General features: G+C 41.2%; 1 pseudogene across 1 annotated transcript in view; it reads left to right on the top strand.

The window, feature by feature from the left end:
• The window catches only part of LOC309856591 (ATP synthase subunit d, mitochondrial pseudogene), an 82,394-nt pseudogene that overhangs the window by 52,918 nt on the left and 8,695 nt on the right, over window positions 1-20,781 (top strand). The window contains exon 2 of the transcript in view: window positions 4,101-4,182. The product of the transcript in view is annotated as an ATP synthase subunit d, mitochondrial pseudogene (transcript). The remainder of the gene's footprint in view (window positions 1-4,100; window positions 4,183-20,781) is intronic.

A 20,781-nucleotide genomic window follows, 5' to 3' on the forward strand; every position in this document is an offset into this window, starting at 1 on the left:
TCAATACATGAGCCACGTTTCAAAGGGAATTGTGTTAAGACTTGCTGGCTAATAGCATGCATGCTATGAAGTAGATGAGGGAGTGGGTGATGCCTGATGTATAGAACCCCAGTGATTAGGAGACTCTCAGTTTCAACTGACAAACACAAATTATATTGCAGGAATTCACTGAGTTGGGGTGGTTGGGTGCTATGGTGTTCATTTATAGTTTATTTAAAGTGTCAGGCAACCAGTACTCCTTTGGATTCCTCTGACTAAAACATGGATCTGGGAGATATTTGAAGCCATGAGAGTAAATGAGTTCCTGAGGAATGAGGGAAGGAAGGAAACAAATTTTTTTGAATGTCTTTTATGTTCCAGACAACGAATGTGAAGAAGAAAGGTAGAAGGGTGAAGAGTGAAGTATTGGGCAAAAATCCAAAGTTAAGGGACAGGAAAGGGGTCAACGAACAAGAAGGACTAGAAATTGTCAAAAATGTAGAAAGAAGGGAGCGCCTGAGTGGCTCAGTTGGTTGGGCATCTGCCTTTAGCTCAGGTCATGATCCCAGGGTCTTTGAATTGCACCCCACATGGGGGGGGGGGGGTCCCTGCTCAGCAGGGAGTCTGCTTCTCCCTCTCTGTTGGTCCCTCCCCCGTTCATGCTTGCTCTCTCTGTCTCTCTCTCAAATAAATAATTTAAAAATCCTTGTGAAAAATTAGAAAGAGAATTTACATATGATGCTGTCTCTGAAAACAAAGAATAATTTAAAGAATACAGGGAAAGATCAAATAATTTGAGTGTTCAGAAAGATTAAAATTAAGTATAAAGGCTTCGCTTTTGGTAAGGATCCTTGGTGACACTGAATTCAATTCCATCTCACAAATACTTCTTGCACATCTCCTGTATACTTAGCATCAGAGGTCTAAAAACACCCTCATGGAGAATACAGTACAGAAAAAAAGATAAGTAAACTGTCAATTACAAGATCATCTGTAAGTTTAACATGGGGAGACATAGGGTACTAATGTAGCACATAAGAAGGGCCTTCTATCCCAGACTGCAAGAATCTGGAAGGCTTTCAGAGGAAGTCATGTTTAAACCAGGACCTATGGGATGAGTTGAAATTAGCTAAAGGAAAGGCAAGGGGTGACAAAGGCAGGAAATATCCAATGCGGTGATCCAGCGAGTAAAGGAAATATGACCACTCAAACAACTGCAAGAAAGAGTGGTCTGTGTGAGTGATTTTGTAGAGAGATTGTTGAAGAGGTCATCAGGGAGCCGCTGATGAAGAATGATATCGAGCCATATCAAAGACTTTGAATTTAATCCAGATTGGTATTGGGAAGCTGCGGAAGGGTTGAAACAGGAGAACAATTTAATCGAATTTGCTTCAGAAAGATCCCTCTGACTGCTTGAGCACTGGGGCAGGTCGACCAATGATGAGACTATTTCAGCAGTTGTGGGGAGAGATGATGGAGTTAGTAGAAATGGAGAGGAGTGGGTGGACTCAATAAATATGTAGAAGGTAGCACTGACAGTGCTTGGTAACACATTAGTGTGGGAGATTTGGGGAGAGAGAAGAGCTTAGAATGATGTCAGTATTTTTGACAGAATGGATGCGGATACAGGAGCCACTGGCTGAGCAGTTTTGAGAATACAATATGATGAATTCAGTTTTGAACATGTTGACTTGAAGATACCCACTGGACATCCTAGGGCTGGTTATATGGTAGGCAGTTGGCTAACCGCATCTCAAGTTCAGGAGAGAGATTTAATTCAGAGTTGAGATTTGGGGGACAATGGCAAATAGTTGGTATTTGAATGCTTGAGAGAAAATGATATCCCTGGGTGGGGGTAGAGTAGGTTGGTGTTGAATGAGAAGATGAGATGTCCGAGGACAGAACACTGAGCCATACAAACATGTAAGGGCTGGGCAAAAATGAGGAGTCAACAAAAAACCTGGGAAGGATGTGTGTGTGTGGCTCAGCAAAGAAATAAGGTGGCAATTTGAGAAGTCAGTACCATAGGGCTTTTCTAATGGAGGAAGCCTAACTCCCTGGATGACAGAAGGGGGTGGGGGGTGGGTAGAATCCAATGCAGGGGAAAACAGTGCAGATGTGGCTAAGGAAGGGATAAATACTACAGCAAGGTCCTTCCAGAAATAGGGTAGCTGAGGAGTGAAGACTCACCGAGGAGACTCTTCTTCCTTTAATAAGGACAAGAATGATAGGAGAATGAGTATGGAGAAAGGAGCTTGGCTGTTGGTAGCAAAGGAATCTCACACTGGATGGCCAAGACTTACTAGTGAAGTAAGATTCAAAGTTTCCACAATGCACACGTGTCAGGAGATGGAAAATAAATTAGATGGAAGAAAAGGTTGTGCCTTAAGTGGCTTAAAGTTGCAAATTTCACCATTCCTGACAAATATTCACTTATAAGTTAGCTACTTTTAAGTAATGTTTATGGATATTTTAGTGGTTGCCTAAAATGTCAGGAAATCTAAAACATCTTAGATTTTCGGGACCAGAAGGGGCTGGAGATATGAGGCAGAAAGTAATATTTTCTGATATTCTTCTTAGTAGAATAAGCCTGGTTTACACAGTCTAAAAGAATATGTCTGGGGTGCCTGGGTGGCTCAGTCGGTTAAGCGATCGGCTCTTGGTTTGGGCTCAGGTCATGATCTTAGGGTCCTGGGATTAAACCCCACGTTGGCTTCTGAACTCAGCAGGGAGTCTGTTTGAAGCTTCCCTCCCTCTGCCCCTTCCCTCACTCTCACTTACTTTCAAAATAAATAAGTAAATCTTTTAAAACTTTTAATAAAAAAGAACTTTTAATAATAAAAGTTCTAATTTTGATATAGTACCAACAGTTATAATAGTTCCCACTTCATGAGTACCTACTATATTCTAGGTCTGACACTCGCCACTTTACACTCCGTGATTCTCAAGCAGGGCATCTATTCCCACTATGACCATGACCAACCCCCCCAACCCTGGGGACTTCTGGCATTGTCAGAGGATATTTCGGATGGTCACAATTTGGAAGGGTAGTCATGGGTAGAGGTCCTGGAGGCTGTTACATAATCCTACAATGCACAAGACAGTCTCCCACAAAAAAGCAATATGCTACCCGAAATGTCAGCGGTGCCAAGGTGGGGAAACCCATTGACATTAGAAAGAACTATACCTTCCTTGCTGTACTGTTGCAAGGATGACACAAAATGGTAAGCATAAATCTCTCTACTATAATTCAATGGAAAATTGGGGAGCTTAAATAACTTGCTCAAGGTCACAACACAAGGTCTGAAGAAGAACCAGATTTTGAATCCTAGCTGCCTGATTCCAAAGTCAAATTTTAAACTGCTAAATGCATTGCCACGTCGTATTCAAGACATACAGACTACCATAAAACCCAAATATCTCTGTGAATAATTTTTCCTAAAAATATATTGGTTGCTACGCTGAAATCTGCATTTCCCTTAAGCTTACCTAGAACCCATCCCTCAACTCTAAACCTTTTCTATCTGAGAATATCACAGCAGCGTTTTCCTATAGAAAACAGACTTGAGTCAGGCACATCAGATGCAGACATGCCAACATGACATGATTTACCACTCAAGGAGGTCTTCCAATTGAAACAATTCCATGGAATGGCCAATGGCAAATCCATTCTCAAATTCTATCCAATGTCGCCATGACGAGATGGATTCTTTCTGGACTTTGGATTACAATTGGACTTCTGCACCAACACCATCCATCATGCAAACTACTCAAGTGCCTCTCGACAATCACGAGGCAGGACCCAAACTCCAACTGAAGTACACAAATATAGGTTAAAAAGTCCTCAGTGACTATGGAGCTTTGGTGGGTTTTCTTTCTTTGTTTTGTTTTTGTGACTTTTGAGTTTTTGCTACTTTTGTACAAATGGTAACAGCGAACTTCTCCTTTGGGTGACTGTACCATGGGTAAAGGGAAGTAGAATAACTTCAATTCTCCCTAGAAAGGAGTCATTTTCTGCAAAACGCCTGGCCTCCATGTTGAACATCCTCCCAATTTGTTTCCCTCAGGGTATGAGTGCAAATAATTTTATGGTTCATACCTTCTTCTCATGTGTATTTCAGGTGACCTGCTCATCCCAGTTTTTCCACAACTGTTCTGACTTCAAACTGAAATCGCACTTCCTGGGAATCTCTTCAGTCCCAGGTAATAGCAGTATTGGTTGCCCTAGATATATCTGGGGATTAATAACTAACACTAGAGATCAAAAGCTGATATTACTGCTATTTCTTGAGGTTCAATCAGAAGAAGGTTTTGTATCAGAATTCAGCTCGAGGAACATTGATCGTCATTTTTGGCCCTCACCTGTTTTTGGCAAAGATGACTTTTGAAAGAGGAAAATCCAGTGAAACCCTGATATTACAAAAGTAGGTTGTTGGTGGGATCTCTCACAGGATGCCATCTGGCAGCAAGCAAAGGATTTCACGCTGTAACTGGGTAGGTGTCAATTCTAACTGCGTATAAAATCACCTGGGAGGGGTGCCTGGGTGGCTCAGTGGGTTAAACCTCTGCCTTCGGCTCAGGTCATGATCTCAGGGTCCTGGGATCGAGCCCCGCATCGGGCTCTTTGCTCAGTGGAGAGCCTGCTTCCCTTCCTCTCTCTCTGCCTGCCTCTTCTGTCTACTTGTGGTCTATGTCTGTCAAATAAATAAATAAAATCTTTTTTTAAAAAAATCACCTGGGAGGGAGGACTTCCAAAAAGTCTGGCTGCCCAGGCTGCTAGAATCTCTTGAGGTGGAACTCAGGCAGCAGTGCTTTTAAAGTACCTTCAACCGTTAAGACAGACAGGCAGGGTGAGAATCATTGTGGTGGCGATGAAGCTTCCTTCTTCTTCACTGTGCACATGGCTTGTGAGGAGATGATGTTGTTAGCGACTTATGTTGTATGACTGAAGGATCCTAAGAAGGTCTCTGCTGCTCCTCCCTCCCCAACAAATGTTGCATTATCCAAACAGTACTATTTTTAAAATATTTTTTAAATATGAGAGAGAAAGAGCAAGAGTATACAAGCAGGGGATGGGAGGGGGAACAGAGGGAGAAACAGACTCCCCCTGAGCAGGGAACCCAACTCGGGGCTCGATCCTAGGACCCCAGAATCATGATCTGAGCCAAAGGCAGACCCTCAACCAACTAGGCCACGCACATGACCTTAAAATGGGACTATTGGGGATCAACAATCTTCCTCTGGAGATACATTAGCAAAGGCAGGCAGGAGCAGAAAACAGTAACTATTAAGTTTTAGAAGGATTTTCTGCCTTCAGGAGGCCCCACTTCAACTGCTTGGAAAGGCTCACCCAACCTTTTTATTTGGTTCTGACCCAGAAGATGAAAGACTACACAAGGGAAAACATTGTCTACCATAAAATGTTACCGTGAACAGGTCTGATATCAAAGCAGAGGTAATATTAACCCCTGTGTGTATTGCAGTGTTATTTACAACAGCCGAGATGGGGAAGCCACCCCAGTGTATGTCTAGTAATGAATGGATAAAGAAATTGTCACACACACACACACACACACACACACTGAAATATTACTGGTCCATGGAAAAGAAGGCAATTGTATGCCATTTGTGACAACACGATGGACTCGGGGGGTATTATCCTAAGTTGAAATAAATCAGAGAAAGGTAAATATCATCTGATCTCTTTTCTACATGAAATCTAAAAAACAAAATAAACAGCAGAGTCTTAAATACAGAAGACAAACTGTTGGTTGCCAGAGGAGAGTGGGGTGGGAAGAGGGGTGACACCAATAAAGAGGGTTAAGAGGTATAAACTTGTAATTATACTTGTAACTTGTAATGTGACTTGTAGTAAGTCACAGAGGTGAAAAGTACAGTATAGGGATTACAGTCAATAATATTGTAATAAACAATATTGTAATAACATTGCTGTATGGCAACAGATGGCAACTACACTTAGGGGGAGCACTGAATAACGTATAGAATGTTCAGATCAATATGACAGATGCCTGAAGTGGATATAACATGCTATGTTAATTATACTTCAATAAAAAATAAAAGTAAAGGTCCTTTTCAGTGGGTTGGGTCAGAACAAGGCCCAGAGAGAGTTAGCAGCAAGGGGTTGAGCAGACAAGAGGGGAGCAACCCAAAACGTCATCCAAGTCACAGGCATGATTAAAAAGTGAGATCTGGACATGAGGTCAGGCCACAGACATAATCTAAAAGACCCAACTGCTTTCCCAGAGGAATCTGTAGAGCCAATTATTCCTTGGTGGCCTAGGAATAACCTTGAGAATATAGAACTAAGTCTGTTCTCCCCTTAACTTCTCCTTGTTCAATAACATTAGGGTACCTTGGTACTACAAGAGAAAGGAGGACCGCTCCAAAAAATTCAACCTTCGAAGCAAACTGAGTTCATAGGGACTTGTGTGGATTGTAAGATATCACAAGAAAGTTTCCCACTCTCAGCCTCTCTGATTCACTAAGGTCCGAGGAGTGACTGGCGCCAGGGATTCTGTGTAGCACCTGGCCAATGACAACCCTGGGATGGTCACTCTGTGGTCACTCTGCCTTGAAGATTTTTCTTATTAGTATTCATTTGAGAGAGAGAGAGACTAGGAGAGAAAGTGAGAGCCCAAGCAGCGGGGAGGGTCAGAGAGAGAAGCAGACTCCCTGCTGAGCAGGGAGCCCGATGATGCAGGACTCGATCCCAGGACTCCAGGATCACAACCTGAGCTGAAGGCAGTTGCTTACCCAGCTGAGCCACCCAGGCGCCCCAGTCACTCTACCTTATAAGGCTGACCCCATACTACCTTCCCTAAACGGCTGTCAAGGTGCCCGAAATCCTGCCCTGAGAAACACATTCCTTCAATACTTGAAAACTGGTTAGTATTAAAGAAGCTCTTCCTGACCGAAAAAGCTAATATCTTACACTAGAAACTCTTAGCAAGAAAACAGCACCCTAGCCTCATTTTCTAGATCTCTAAAATGGTAGCCCCAGTCCAGCCCCACCATTTTCCACTTTCTAGGTTCTCACTTCCCTTCCCCTGCTCTCCTTCCCCATTCCCTCTCTGCCTCTTTCTGTCTCTCTCTCACACACACTTACACACATACATGCACAAAACTGTTGAAAACCACCCCCACCCCCTGGCCTGTTTAAACCTTATCAGCCAAGACCCTGCCTGTGATGATTTGACAGCTAGCTGAGAGCAAGATGGGTCTTAGGGAGGAAGGAGGCAGATTCTATGAAAGCAAAACTATGTAGGGGATGAAACTGAAAAATGTTCACTGTTGTATCCTGGGCCATTGATTTTTTTTTCCAACGGAAGCGTCAGGTTAGGAATGAAGGGTTATATATACAAATAAAGATCAGCCAGACAGCCACGTACAACCTTTGGTTTCAAGAACCAAGTCTTTTCATTGAATTGCATGGGTCTCCTTAAATGGATGATGTCATTGAGCTGTTCCATACCTCTTTACCCGAGGGGCAATAATCAGATCTCAGGAATACCGTGGAGTTTTCTGGGCTATTAAAGAGAAATTCCACTTTTATCATCTCTGAATGATAAAGCTCCACATTCCTAAAATAGTTAGCTTAAAGCAGCAAAAGGCTGAATCTTTCTCAAATTGAGAAGACAAATAAAATTGGAAACACATACTGTGTCAGTTAGGCATTTGGATAGATTTGCAGCTGGGCAAGACATAATTCAGGGAGAGTTAAATAACAAAAGTTGGATTTCAAAAGGTTTCACCCTCATGGGAATCTTACTGATAACATTACCACAGGTAATGTCATAAAATATGGTGCGTTCATCTTTGACATAGAACAGGGAAAAAAAAAAAGTACGGAATCTGAGTGAATAGGGAAACTTCTGGAATACTAGCAGATTTAAGAAAGGGAAAGTCATTGCACTAATGGTTTTGGTGCTGGAACAAGGAAGGGGGAGCAGACTAACTTCGTATCTAGCCCCGTTTGGTTTCATTGGTTTTATCAGGAATGTTGGTCAGGGAGCATGCTGAGAGTGAAGATTTAGAGAAAAAAAATGTGCTGTGTCTAAAGAGAGTAAAATGCTGAGTGGGTTTGATTCCAAATTCACCACAGGCCAGGAAAAAGATTGTGCAAATCTCTGGCCCCTTGTTGCTCACACATGGCCTAGGCCTCAGATTCAGTAGCTGCATTTGCTTTTCAAAGAACGGGGTCCTTTTCTCAGCCCACACTTTTCATTAAGTTCCAAACACTTCCCTAAGATATGAAACCTCCTCTTTCTCTTTCACCATTCCTAGCAAGGCTGGCTTGTTCACACAATATTGAAAGGGGCTGCTCTTTGTGCCGAGACAGGATGTTCCATTGATCAGTCTTGCTGGGACAGCCCATAAGCATTCGTCTGTTGGTGTCTCACACAAACGTCAACTGTTTCTGCCAGACTGAATGAAATGATCTCTCTGAAAACTGTGTGATGTTTGTGGCATTCCCTCAAGAAGAATTTACTGGATATTTAGTCTGTGCAAGGTACAGGGGAGGAGGAGACACTACAGGAAATGTTGGAGAGATACAGAGATGAACGGGCAGTAGCTTCTGCCTTTAATAGTAAGAGCTAATGTTGAGTCAGTAGTGAATTTGTGCCAGTTACTGTGCTAATGGCTTTACACAGATTTGATACTTTACACTTTATAAAACTACTATACCCTCTTTTATAGGTGAGTTGAGACTCAGAGAGTTAAGACCCAAGTCACACAGCAAGTGATAGGCTCAAGGTTTGAGCTTGGTCTCTTTGATCCAAAGCTGGAGTATATAACCACTGTGAGCTAGTGCCCTCAGAGATGCGGTGTCTGGTTAGGGGAAGAAACACACGCAATGACCTCTCATAAAAGGCACGATATGGGAAGAGTTACAAAAGATGGAGCCAACTGCTGTGGGACTGCAGACTCAGGAGCAATTAGTTTCCGGGAAGACTCTTTGGATGGAGCAGTCATTGAGCTGGACCTTAAGTGAAAAGTAGGATTTGGCTAGATGGAGGTGAGGAAAAGAGTATTTCAGGTAAAGGAGTTAAGTCACAGAATGACAAGTACAATCGAATGGGAACATTGTGTGTATCACAGAATATAGGGTCACAATGAAAAGGCTATAAAGATTGGCACTCCAGGATGCCTGGGAGGCTCAGTCACTTAAGTGTCTGACTCTGGATTTTGGCTCAGGTCATGATCTTAGGGTCGTGAGATTGAGTCCCATGTGGTGGCGGGGTTGGGGCGGGGGCTAGTTTGGGCTCAGCAGGGAGTCTGCATGATATTTTTCTCTCTCCCTCTCCATCTGCCCCCTCCCCCTCTCTCTAAATAAAATAATAAAATATTTGGAAAAAAAAAAGGTTGGCATTCCATTGTCACGTAGCTTGAGTGCCAAGTCAAGAAGTCGGGATTTTATTCTTTCTGAAGTCCATAATGGTTTGGGCACGGATAAGTGAGATGACTAGTTATGTGATTTAGAAAGAGAATTTCAGTGGCACCTTCAGTCATGGAAGGAGCGTCAGATGGATTAGAGGCTAAAGACCCATTGTGTGACTAGAGATATTCTCTAGACGAGGGCTGGGTGGGAGCCTGAACCAGGGTGTTTTCATGGTCAATGGGGTAGAAGCAACTAGTAATCAAGGCAGTTGGTAACTGACTGTGAGGGAAAAGGATGATTTGAAGGGGATGCCGACATTTCTAGCCTGACTGACTAGGCAGCTTATTGTGCCCCTGAGACAGGGGACACAAAACAGAGTAAGTTTGGAGGTGGGAGGTGACCATGAATCAGGTGATTTGTTGGCAGTTGTTGGTCATACCTGAAGCTCAGGGAAAAGGCAAGAAGGTAGATTTAAGAGTCACCCCGGGAGAGGATATGGTCTAAACAGAAGTGAGATTTCTCAGGGGGAATATTGTTAAATAAGAAAATGATCTTCACAACTAACACCAAAGAAATACAAACTATTATAAGAACATACTATGAGCAACTCTACGGCAATAAATTTGACAATCTGGAAGAAATGGATGCATTCCTAGAAACATATAAACTACCACAACTGAACCAGGAAGAAATAGAAAGCCTGAACAGACCCATAACCAGTAAGGAGATTGAAACAGTCATTAAAAATCTCCAAACAAACAAAAGCCCAGGGCCAGACGGCTTCCCGGGGGAATTCTACCAAACATTTAAAGAAGAACTAATTCCTATTCTCCTGAAACTGTTCCAAAAAATAGCAATGGAAGGAAAACTTCCAAACTCATTTTATGAGGCCAGCATCACCTTGATCCCAAAACCAGACAAGGATCCCACCAAAAAAGAGAGCTATAGACCGATATCCTTGATGAACACAGATGCGAAAATACTCAACAAAATACTAGCCAATAGGATTCAACAGTACATTAAAAAGATTATTCACCACGACCAAGTGGGATTTATTCCAGGGCTGCAAGGTTGGTTCAACATTCGCAAATCAGTCAATGTGATACAACACATCAATAAAAGAAAGAACAGGAATCATATGATACTCTCAATAGATGCTGAAAAAGCATTTGACAAAGTACGGCATCCCTTCCTGATCAAAACTCTTCAAAGTGTAGGGATAGAGGGCACATACCTCAATATCATCAAAGCCATCTATGAAAAACCCACCGCAAATATCATTCTCAATGGAGAAAAACTGAAAGCTTTTCCGCTAAGGTCAGGAACACGGCAGGGATGTCCATTATCACCACTGCTATTCAACATAGTACTAGAGGTCCTAGCCTCAGCAATCAGACAACAAAAGGAAATTAAAGGCATCCAAATCGGCAAAGAAGAAGTCAAATTATCACTCTTCGCAGATGATATGATACTATATGTGGAAAACCCAAAAGACTCCACTCCAAAACTGCTAGAACTTATACAGGAATTCAGTAAAGTGTCAGGATATAAAATCAATGCACAGAAATCAGTTGCATTTCTCTACACCAACAGCAAGACAGAAGAAAGAGATATTAAGGAGTCAATCCCATTTACAATTGCATCCAAAACCATAAGATACCTGGGAATAAACCTAACCAAAGAGACACAGAATCTATACTCAGAAAACTATAAAGTACTCATGAAAGAAATTGAGGAAGACACAAAGAAATGGAAAAAATGTTCCATGCTCCTGGATTGGAAGAATAAATATTGTGAAAATGTCTATGCTACCTAAAGCAATCTACACATTTAATGCAATTCCTATCAAAGTACCATCCATCTTTTTCAAAGAAATGGAACAAATAATGCTAAAATTTATATGGAACCAGAAAAGACCTCGAATAGCCAAAGGGATATTGAAAAAGAAAGCCAACGTTGGTGGCATCACAATTCCGGACTTCAAGCTCTATTACAAAGCTGTCATCATCAAGACAGCATGGTACTGGCACAAAAACAGACACATAGATCAATGGAACAGAATAGAGAGCCCAGAAATAGACCCTCAACACTATGGTCAACTAATCTTCGACAAAGCAGGAAAGAATGTCCAATGGAAAAAAGACAGCCTCTTCAATAAATGGTGCTGGGAAAATTGGACAGCCACATGCAGAAAAATGAAATTGGACCATTTCCTTACACCACACACAAAAATAGACTCAAAATGGATGAAGGACCTCAATGTGAGAAAGGAATCCATCAAAATCCTTGAGGAGAACACGGGCAGCAACCTCTTCGACCTCTGCCGCAGCAACATCTTCCTAGAAACAACGCAAAAGGCAAGGGAAGCAAGGGCAAAAATGAACTATTGGGATTTCATCAAAATCAAAAGCTTTTGCACAGCAAAGGAAACAGTTAACAAAATCAAAAGACAACTGACAGAATGGGAGAAGATATTTGCAAACGACATATCAGATAAAGGACTAGTGTCCAGAATCTATAAAGAACTTAGCAAACTCAACACCCAAAGAACAAATAATCCAATCAAGAAATGGGCAGAGGACATGAACAGACATTTATGCAAAGAAGGCATCCAGATGGCCAACAGACACATGAAAAAGTGCTCCATATCACTCGGCATCAGGGAAATACAAATCAAAACCACAATGAGATATCACCTCACACCAGTCAGAATGGCTAAAATCAACAAGTCAGGCAATGACAGATGCTGGCGAGGATGCGGAGAAAGGGGAACCCTCCTACACTGTTGGTGGGAATGCAAGCTGGTGCAGCCACTCTGGAAAACAGCATGGAGGTTCCTCAAAATGTTGAAAATAGAACTGCCCTATGACCCAGCAATTGCACTATTGGGTATTTACCCTAAAGATACAAATGTAGTGATCCAAAGGGGCACATGCACCCGAATGTTTATAGCAGCAATGTCCACAATAGCCAAACTATGGAAAGAACCTAGATGTCCATCAACAGATGAATGGATCAAGAAGATGTGGTATATATACACAATGGAATACTATGCAGCCATCAAAAGAAATGAAATCTTGCCATTTGCGACAACATCGATGGAACTAGAGCATATCATGCTTAGCGAAATAAGTCAAGCAGAGAAAGACAACTATCATATGATCTCCATGATATGAGGAAGTGGTGATGCAACATGGAGGCTTAAGTGGGTAGGAGAAGAATCAATGAAACAAGATGGGATTGGGAGGGAGACAAACCATAAGTGACTCTTAATCTCACAAAACAAACTGAGGGTTGCTGGGGGGAGGGGGTTTGGGAGAAGGGGGTGGGATTATGGACATTGGGGAGGGTATGTGCTTTGGTGAGTGCTGTGAAGTGTGCAAACCTGGTGATTCACAGACCTGTACCCCTGGGGATAAAAATATATGTTTATAAAAAATAAAAAATTTAAAAAAAAAAAAAAGAAAAAGAAAATGATCTTTGTTTCTGGCAATAGGATGAGTGTATGGAGAACATGTTCTCAAAAAAGAATGCCTACTTATAACAGACCCTGACACGGCAAGTGTAATGTGGGGGAAAACAAGAGTGCCTAAAAGTCTAGATAAAATACTTTCCACGTTGGGACACCTGGGTGGCTCAGTCCGTTAAGCATCTGCCTTCAGCTCAGGTCATGATCCCGGGGTCCCAGCATGGAGCCCTGTGTTAGACTCCCTGCTCAGCAGGGAGTTTGCTTCTCCCTCTCCCTCTGCTGCTCCTCCCACTCATGTGCACGTGCTCTCTCTCTCTCTCTCTCTCAAATAAATAAATAAAATCTTAAAAAAAAATACCTTCCATGTTGTTTTTATTTATATGTTTAAGACTTTTTAAAATTTTTGTCATTTGAAAGAGAGCCATAGAGTGAGTGAGAACACAAGCAGGGGTGAGGAAGAGGGAGAAGCAGACTCCTCACTGGGCTCTACCCCAGGACCCTGGGATCATGACCTGAGCTGAAGGCAGATACTTCACCAACTGAGCCACCCAGGCGGCCCCTCCATGTTGTTTTTAAAGTGAAGCTGAGCTGAAGTGAAGCACAGGAAACAGATAACAACAGGGCCTGATTTTCTAGAAGTAATCAAGCTAAAATTTGCCCTGGGCCAAATCTGCTTCTCTTTGGTGGCCACAGTTGATACTAAAAGACCATGTGGTAGGGCCAGGGACAGGGGATAAAGTGTGAGACCCAAGCAAGGTGGTTGAGCTGACTGGAGACCCTGCCAAAAAGCGAAGATTCTGTAGGGGTGACTCCTTCAGTGAGTGACTTGGAAAATACCCACTCTCCACATAAAGATATTTATCTACCTAGGGATCAGACACAGGGTTTGGAGAAAAAGTTCTTTCCTCTGAGAATTCCTAACCACATGCTCGCACTCAACCACTTTTGGGAGCAGAATACTATGTGTCTTCAAAACCACCAAACAGAAACATTAATTCAGAGTGGTCCTTGGTTGATAATGTCACTGGGCACATTGCAATAGTAAATGAAAATTTTCTCTGGAAGAGTTTTACATGGCCTCAAAGGATTCCCACAGATAAAATTCCAAAGAGCATGAGCTCACAATGAAAAGAAGTCATTAAACCTACAAAGAAGCAAGGCATGATGAGTGCGAGTCTGCAGAAACAGACTTGTAAAAACTGCAGATCCAAAAATGATCAGCTATTGGATACAAAATAAGTACATTTGATATGCTAAGTGAGAGAATTCAGAAACTGAGAAAGTACAACATCCACTCATGATAAACACCCTCAACAAAGTAGGTTTAGAGGGAATATACCTCAACATAATAAAAGCCATCTATGAAAAACCCACAGAGAACATCAGCCTCAATGGGGGAAAACTGAGAGCTTTCCCCTGAAGGTCGGGAACAAGACAAGGATGTCCATTCTCACCACTGTTATTGAACATAGTACTGGAAGTCCTAGCCTCAGCGATCAGACAATGAAAAGATATAAAAGACATCTGAATCAGCAAGGAAGATGTAAACCTTTCACTATTTGCAGGTGAGGTGATGACTATATAGAAAACCATAAACACACCACCAAAAAACTGCTAGAACTGATGAAAAAAAATTTGCTGAAGTCACAGAATACAACATACAGAAATCTGTAGCATTCCTATACACCAATCAGTAATGAAGTAGCAGAACGTGAAATTAAGAAAACAATCCCATTTATAGTTTCACCCCAAATAGTAGGATGCCTAGAAATAAACCTAACCAAAGAGGTGAAATATCTGAAAACTGTAAAATGCTGATGAAGGAGATCGAAGATGACACAAAGAAATGGAAAGACATCCCATGCTCATGGACTGGAAGAGCAAATATTGTTAAAGTGTTTCTACTACCCAAAGCATTCTACACATTTAATGTAATCCTTATCAAAATACCAACAGTATTTTTCACAAAACTGCAACAAACAATTCTAAAATTCATATGGGACTACAAAAGACCCCGAATAGCCAAAGCAATCCTGAAAAAGGAAAGCAAAGTTGGAGGCATCACAATTCTGGACTTCAAGTTATATTACAAAGCTGTAGTGATCAAAACAGTATGGTGCTGGCACAAAAATAGACACAGAAATCCATGCAACAGAATAGCAAACCCAGAAATGAACACACAGCTCTATGGTCAATTAATCTTTGACAAATCAGGAAAGAACATCCAATGGGAAAAAGACAGTTTCTTCAATAAATGGTTGAGTTGGGAAAACTGGACAGCAAGATGCAAAAGAAAGAAACTGAACCACTTTCTTTCACCATACACAAAATAAATTCAGAGTAATGGATTGAAGACCTAAATGTGAGCCCGAGTTCATAAAAATCCTAGAAGAAAACACAGGCAGTAACTAACTTCTTTAACACTGGCCCTAGCAACTTTTTTCTAGGTATGTCTCCTGAGGCAAGGGAAAGAAAAAAAAAAAGTGGACTATTGGGACTTCATCAAAATGAAAATCTTCTGCACAGCAAAGGAAACAATCAACAAAACTAAAAGGCGACCTATGGGTCTGGGTTATGGACATTGGGGAGGGTATGTGCTATGATGAGTGCTGTGAATTGTGTAAGACTGATGATTCACAGACCTGTACCCCTGAAGAAAATAGTACATTATATGTTAATTTTAAAAAGGCAACCTACAGGGTGAAAAAAGATATTTTCAAATGGCATATCTGATAAAGGGTTAGTACATAAAATATATAAAGAACTTAAAAACTCAATACCCACAACATGAATAATCCAATTAAAAAATGGGCATGGGGCACCTGGGTGGTTCAGTCAGTTGAGTGTCTGACTCTTGATTTTGGCTCAGGTCATGGTCTCAGTGTCCTGGGATTGAGCCCTATGTCAGGCTCTGTGCTCATGGGGAGTCTGCTTTTCTCCCTCTGCCCCTCCTCACACTCACAGTCTCCCTTTCTCTCTAAAATAAATAAACAAATCTTTTAAAAAGTGGGCAGAACACTTAAATAGATATTTCTCCAAAAAAGACATAGAAATGGCCAATAGACACATGAAAAGGTGTTCGTCATCACTTACCTTCAGGGAAATGCAAGTCAATACTACAATGAGATACGACATCACACCTGTCAGAATGGCTAAAATCAACAACACAAGAAACAACAGGTCATTGGCAAGGATGTGCAGAAAGGGGAAGCCTCATGCCCTGTTGGTGGGAAGGCAAACTGGTACAGCCACTCTGGAAAAACAGTACGGAGGTTCCTCAAGAAGTTAAAAAATAGAGCTACCCTGTGACCCAGCAATTGCAGTACTAGGTACTTACCCAAAGAATACAGGAATGCTAATTCAAAGGAATATGTGTATCTCTATATTTATAGCAGCATTATTTTCAATAGCCAAGATATGGAAGCAGCCCAAGCATCCATTGATTGATGAAATTGATGAATGGATAAAGAAGAGGTGGCATATGTGTGTGTGTGTGTGTGTGTGTGTGTATGGCATATATAATATTCTAATATATATTTGAATATAATTCAGCCATAAAAAATAATGAAATCTTGCTGGTTGCAAGGACATAGACAGAACTTAATGCTAAGCAAAACAAGTCAATCAGAGAAAGACAAATACCATATGATTTGACTCACGTGGAATTTAAGAAACAAAACAAATGAGCAAAGGGGCAAAAACAGAGAGAGAGAGACAAATCAAGAAACAGACTCTTAACTATAGAGCACAAACTGATGGTCCCCAGAGGAGTAGGGGATGGGGGAGGGGGGAAATAGGTGATGGGGATTTAAGCGTGTGCTGGTTGTGATGAGTACTAGGTGACATACGGTACTATTGACACCTGAAACTAATAGGATGCTATATGTTAACTAAGTGGAATTAAAATTAAAAATTTTTTTTTAAAAAATCAACTATGAAAACTGAGTAACAGGTTTGAAAAAAATGAACTAAATAGAACTCTGAGAAATAAAAAATATGATAATTTAAGTAGAAAACTAGAACCTCCCTTGACGGATTAAACAGAGCCAAAGAGAATCTGTGGCATGGAAAACAGGTCAGATGATTTTACGTAGTCAAAAACACGAGGAGGCAAAGATATGGGGGGGGGAAAATGTCTGAATGAGCTTAAGATGGCAAAATGTCTGAAATACATCTTAACTAAGTTTAAAAAGGCAAGCGTAGAAAGAATGTTAAAGGAATGATCTATTCAAGGAGATAAGGTGGTGATAACTTTCTGAGATTTAATAAAAATGAAACGAGACGGAAAAAAAATCTCAGTGTCTTGAAGAACTGGAAGGGCTGTTGGAAGGAAGAGGAACCGGCCAAGAAAACTGAAAATGACTTATGAGGAAGGAGGAAGAACAAAGAAGATTCAGTGTCTGGAAAGCGAAGAGGGAGTATGTTTCAGCAAGGCCATGGTCAATAACTCTAAATGTTGCAGACACATCAAGTAAGGTGACGATCAGTAATCACTGAGTATCTGCTATACGTCAGACAACGGTGCTGGGTGGATCCAAAGATGTTTAATGCATAACTCTTGGACTTAAAATTAGGGAAGAAATGTAAATAAAAGGTTGCAATCCAATGTGACTAAGGCTGTAATAAACATGAGCCAAATGGGCCATGAACAGAGGGAAGGAGGTTTCTTTTGTGTGATGATGATTTCTCTAATGAGCTCTCCTCAGCTATTTGTCTCATGGTCACTTTTGAAAAATTTGGAATAAATATTTAGCTTTCATCAGAATATCCCCTTAAACACATATGGTCAGCTCTTTCTTCTGATTTATCTACATCATTTTGAGGCATGCAATATTCAAGAACATTCCAATATCTGGTATGAGCATGAATGGCAGACCTTCAAATAACCTTTTTGTGCCTGAGAGATTGGGTCAAAGAGTACAGGCTTGTTTCTTCTTCCTATTCTCCCTGACCCCGCTTGGTTGGGCGTCTCACCACAATCACCTGGGCTTTTAATAATCTCCAGGTTTCAGCTCTGATCATGTTATTCCCCCTCAAACGTTCACACACCGTGGCTTTATAGTGGAGACATTCAATAAATAAGAGTTGAAATGAAAGAATGTCAATATATAATGAAATAGAAGTATATCCTCCATTGTCATGTGAATAATTCCATATTCCAAATCAATGATAGAATATTATCATTTGAAGGCATATTTTATCTATGTAGTTGCTTCCAAAAAATACTGTTGTCAACAGTTAAATGTGTGTATTTAAAAAGATTTTTTTAAAAGATTTATTTATTTAGAGAGAGAGAGAGAGAACACACAACCAGGGGGAGGGGCAGAGAGAATCCCAAGCAGACTCTATGCTGGGTGCACAGTTTGACACGGGTCTCAAACTCACATCTCCAAAATCATGACCAGAGCTGAAATCAAGTGTCAGACACTTAACTGACTGAGCCACCCAGGCACCCCAGAGAAGTTATGTTTTCTTTTTTTAAGATTTTATTTATTTATCTGAAAGAGAGCAAGACAGATTGCAGAGGGAGAGGACAGGGAGAAGTGGATTTGCCGCTACGCAGAGAGCCTGATGTGGGACTTCATCTCATGACCCTGGAATCATGACCTGAACTGAAGGCAGATGCTTAAATGCCTGAGTCACCCAGGTGCCCCCAAAAGTTATGTTTTTATTGCAAGTTTATATTTAATTCAACAAAGATTTACTAAATATCTACTATGTGTCTGTGCTATTTGTTGCAGAAAAATGTAAAGAAATATACAACACAAATAAGATCATTAATACTTATTACACAGACAGAATTATGTATGTATATGAATGTGAATATATATTATTCATTCATTCATTCATTCATATATATGAATGTGATATGAGTATATCATAAACTTCCCTAATTTTAAATGAATATATATATAGACATATATATATATATTCATTTCACAAAAGAGGTTCAGATGTCCAGATAAAAATGAGTCAAAAAGAAGGAAATAGCACACCTAGATTTGGAGGGGATAAAATTAAATCCTATAAAGCAGCTGTTGTTTGAACTGAGTCTTCAGTGATGGAGAACATTTGGTAGGCAGAGGGACGCCTAGGTGACTCAGTCAGGTAAGCATCTGCCTTCAGCTCAGGTCTTGGCCTTGAGCCCTACACTGGGCTCCCTGCTTGGCAGGAAGTCTGCCTCTCCCTTTACCCCTCCCCCAGCTCATGCTCTCTCTCTCTCTCTCTCTCTCTCTCTCAAGTAAATAAATAAAATCTTCAAAAAAAAAGAATAGAAAAGAAAAAGAAAAAGATTTGGTAGGCAGAGATTGAGGGGAAAGGATAGTAGGAGGCATGAATACAGCTAGGGAGAAAAGAACAGAATTTGTTGAGGTAGATTGGTTCAGAATTGCATTAATCCGTGGGTTAAAAAAAAAAAAAAAGAAAAGAAAAGAAAGAAAGAAAGAGAAAAAAGAAAATTTGATCACAGTGGCTGAAGCACACGAGCGTTTATTTGTTTCATGTAATGAGAAGTCCAAAGGTAGGCGGTTGCTGGTGTTGGTTTAGCATCTCAAGAATGTCAGGGCTGTTTGTAATTCTCTTGACCTTTCCCCCATGGTCCCAAGATGTCTGCTGGAACTTTAAGCATCACATTCAAATACCAGACAGTGGGTAGAAAGGAGGATCAAAGGCAAAAAGGGCTTCCCAGAAACCCTACCCTGAGACTTCTGCTCATGTGTCACTGTCCACCTCTATCTGCAAGAGACTACAAAATAGAGATATTTTTAGCCAGGCTCATTATAGCAAAGAGGCAGGGAAGAACAGGTAGTGGGGAGGCAGTTAGCAGTCTCGGCAACAAAACAGAAGTCAAGTTTAGCTTGAGCATAAAGAGTGGAGATACCATTTCTTAAATATGAGCCAACTGATTTGGAAAACAAGAATGCCTATTTCTTGTCCCTGGCATCTTCCTTTTCTGCTGTTTTCTACTTACTTGCCTGGAACAAAATCAATGACAAGGGTACAGGGTGCTATAGGAGTACAGAGGAGGAGCACCTTCAGTTGCTCAGAGAGGACTGTGCCAAGCTTGGTGGATGGATGTGGATGTGGTCGAAGGCTGGTGGGTGAGGGTTATCTTGGGCAAAAGCCTAGACATAAGAAGATGGAGAGCTCTGGGGAATGCAATTATTTCATGCTAGCTGATGCAGAGTGCAATACGGACCTGGTGAGAAAGGAGGATGGAGAGATGGGTAGGAGCCAGATTATGAAAACTTGTTGGCCATGGTAAAGGGTTTGGGCTACGTCCCTAGATTTATTTTTTAAAAAGCAACAAAAATATTTTCTTGATTACTTACTGAATCTCTGCTGTCTTTCCGGAAAAATTTCATAAGGGCATCTTGTTTGTTAATCTTGTTCATTTACTGTCTTCCTAGAGCCTAGCACTGTGCCTGAGCCCTGAGATTTACCCAATGAATCTACGTTCTTCCTGAAATGGACTGTGAAAACATTAGGCCAACTGTCCAATGTACTCTCTGTCACTGAAACTCTCCTTTTCAGTTGAGGTCCCGTAAACCACACCTATGTTGGTCCAGGAGCTTCAAGAAGCAGGCAAAAAGATAGGATTAAAAGCCTAAGAAATCTGGGGTGCCTGGGTAGCTCAGTTGGTTGAGCGACTGACTCTTGATTTCAGCTCAGGATGTGATCTCCAGGCTCAGTACAGAGTTTCTTGGGATTCTCTCTCTCCCTCTCCTCTGCCCCTCCCCTCACTTGTACTATTTCTCTAAATAAATAAATAAATAAATAAATAAAATCTTTTAAATAAGCATAAGAAATTTATTAGGGGCAACTTCCGTGATAGAAAATGGAAGGCAGGGGAGAGTCTGGGAGCGTACCAGTATGTACTGCAATGCAAAGCAGGTCTGACCTTGAGTGAAGGAGAGAGGGAAGGAAAGATGGA

The sequence above is a fragment of the Mustela nivalis genome, assembly GCF_964662115.1.
Source record: "Mustela nivalis genome assembly, chromosome: X".
Taxonomy (NCBI): domain Eukaryota; kingdom Metazoa; phylum Chordata; class Mammalia; order Carnivora; family Mustelidae; genus Mustela; species Mustela nivalis.